Here is a 2,594-nt window from a genome sequence, read left to right on the forward strand (position 1 = left end):
TTATGATATTGAAGAATTCATCGTTTTATTTTAAATCAAAATTGAAATTAAAGGCTCATATCTAATAAAATCAATATGACATTTAATATGTTTGTGTCAAACATTTGGACATAGTTGAAGTTGATTAAACGAAAAAAAAAGCAGCACGTTTTGAAATAAAATATAGACTCTTTTTATTCACTTTCAATAAAAAAAGAAAAAAAATGTGAATCGGGGTTTTTACAGAGAACAAACAAACGACTTAAGTTGCTAAAATTTTTAGGGATATATAATATAAATAATAAATATTTAATATATAAATATATATATATAAAAGAAATCTGATTCTTAGGGTTTTTCAGTTTTGCTTCCAGTACGCAGTCACGACTAACGCACGCCTCTGTTCATCGTTTCTCCTCCTTTGCAATTTGCGAGTTTTAGTCTGGAACTAGTTCAATCTTCATGAGTGATGAGTTCTGACTTCTCCTAATCTCCTTCAGTATTCAACTTCGTCTTCAATCGAGTGATCAACGGACTTCGTCTTCAATCGAGTGTTCACTGAGATAAATACGGAGGCATCGACAGACTTCCGACTCCACCTCAGATAATCTATACCTCCGATAATCTATTTCTCAATGTTGATTTCTGATTTCTGTTTGCACCTCAATACTTCTCAGTGTCACTTCAGATTTCTAATTTCTGGTTGCTGGTTATCTAGACTTTATGTATTTTCATCTATAACCACGATACTAGTAGTACACATAATAGATAAAACATTTTTCTGACTTCTTGTTGGAGTTAGTTGTTGATTCTAGTACACATAATACAATTTTCATTTCTAATGTTGATTGAATGAATGATTAAATGCTGATTCTGGTTGTTGTTGATTGTTTTAATAATATTATTGTTGATTGTATTGAGAACAAGCCATGTTTATGAGATGTTCTGGTTGTTGTTGATAACATGACTGATTTTTTGGTTTTGTGTGAAACATTTTTAGATTCATGTCGTTTTTTAAGGTTGGATTTGTAATTTTTAAGTTGCTAAATTTTTTTAAGCTTTTAAAGTTATGAATAATAGACTATGCTCGATCTCAACAAGGTTGGACCCCAAATTGTGGCACTATGCTCGATTTCAACAAGAAGTATTGCTATTTTCGTTAGAAAATGCAAGTATATATATATATATATATATATATATATATATATATATATATATATATATATATATATATATATATATATATTTCGTGTATTAGGTAAAAAGAGTAAACCACATTGCTACTAAGGATAAAAAAAATATTGCTATTATGGTTAGAAAATGTAAGTATGGTGCTATTAGGGTGATATATTTTGGTTAGTTAAAATTTTAAATTTGTATGTTTAGGGTTTGTTAAGTTATTAAAGTGGTATATTTTTCTTTGTTATTATATTGTTCATATATATGTTTTGGTTGTTTAAATAGTTAAAGTGGTATGTTTAGGATTTGTGAAATTGTTAAAGTGGTTGAAATTAATATGTTTAGCTTTGTTAAATTAACTTGGTGACGTGTTATGAGAAAAGTATGTTGCTAGATATAAGTAGGTTGCTATTATTGATAGAAAATATAAATATGTTGCTATTATGGATAATAAATGTAAAAATGTTTCCTATATTTGGTAAAAATAATAAACTACGTTGCTATTATGGATAATAAAAACAGATTATATTGTTATGGACAAAAAATAAACGTGGAGATAAGTTTTTCCGTAATATTATTGTTTGATTTAACATTTTTTTTTTGGTAAAACGAGTGCATACATTAGCTAATATTGCTTGCTTTACCATTTTTTAGATACAGGACTTGCAAACCTGACTCAATGAGTCCGAAGCCTGCCATCAACAAGAGTTGGAACAATTTCGAAAAGAATGTGAGGAATCCAAAGCACATCAAGAAACTATGGAAAAACATATGGAAGAACTTTAACAATTAGTGTTTAGGGTTTAGTATTTGTAGGTCTTGGTATTTGAAACTTCTCATAGATTAAGTTTATGGATTTGCTAATTGAAACTTTTGTTGATTTGATATTTGAAACTTTCTAGATTAAGTTTATGGATTTGATTGAAACTTTGTTGGTCATATTATATTTTTTCAAATTAGTTGCAAAAATTTGGATTTTGTGTAATTTGAAAATATATAATTTTTGAAATCTGTTATGTACCCACACACTATCCACAGAATCAACCAAAAAGAATATTTGTGGAAAATCTGTGGGTAAACAATTCTGTGGAAAATCTGTGGTTAAACATCCGTGGAAAATCTATGGGTAACAGAGCCGTGGAAAAGATGTGAGAAATCTTTTTGTGGATATTCCGTGGGTAATCTAGTCGTGGATGAGTCGTGGGTAACTTTGATCGTGGATAAATTATGGGTAATTTTATGGGTAAATTGTCTGTGGCAAATCTTTGGCTTAATATGTGCGTGAATAATCTGTGGGTAATTCTAAGGGTAATCTGTGGGAAAACATTACCCACGAGCTTTTTTCCACGAATCTGGTTTCGTCGAAAATCTGTGGTTAAAGACCATTACCCACTGATTACCTACAGATAGGGTCGTGGGTGAAGGTCTGTTTTGTT

At 29.6% G+C, this 2,594-nt stretch overlaps 1 long non-coding RNA gene across 1 annotated transcript; it reads left to right on the forward strand.

Annotated features, from left to right (window-relative positions):
• The first annotated feature begins 316 nt into the window (after positions 1-316).
• Positions 317-2,045, forward strand: LOC145156373 (uncharacterized). The gene is made up of 2 exons (XR_013736646.1): positions 317-616; positions 1,813-2,045. It is a non-coding gene; the product is annotated as an uncharacterized LOC145156373 (long non-coding RNA).
• Positions 2,046-2,594: the final 549 nt, after the last annotated feature.

Source organism: Lactuca virosa, chromosome 2, assembly GCF_052849685.1.
Source record: "Lactuca virosa cultivar CGN04683 chromosome 2, Lactuca_virosa_CGN04683_v6, whole genome shotgun sequence".
NCBI lineage: Eukaryota > Viridiplantae > Streptophyta > Magnoliopsida > Asterales > Asteraceae > Lactuca > Lactuca virosa.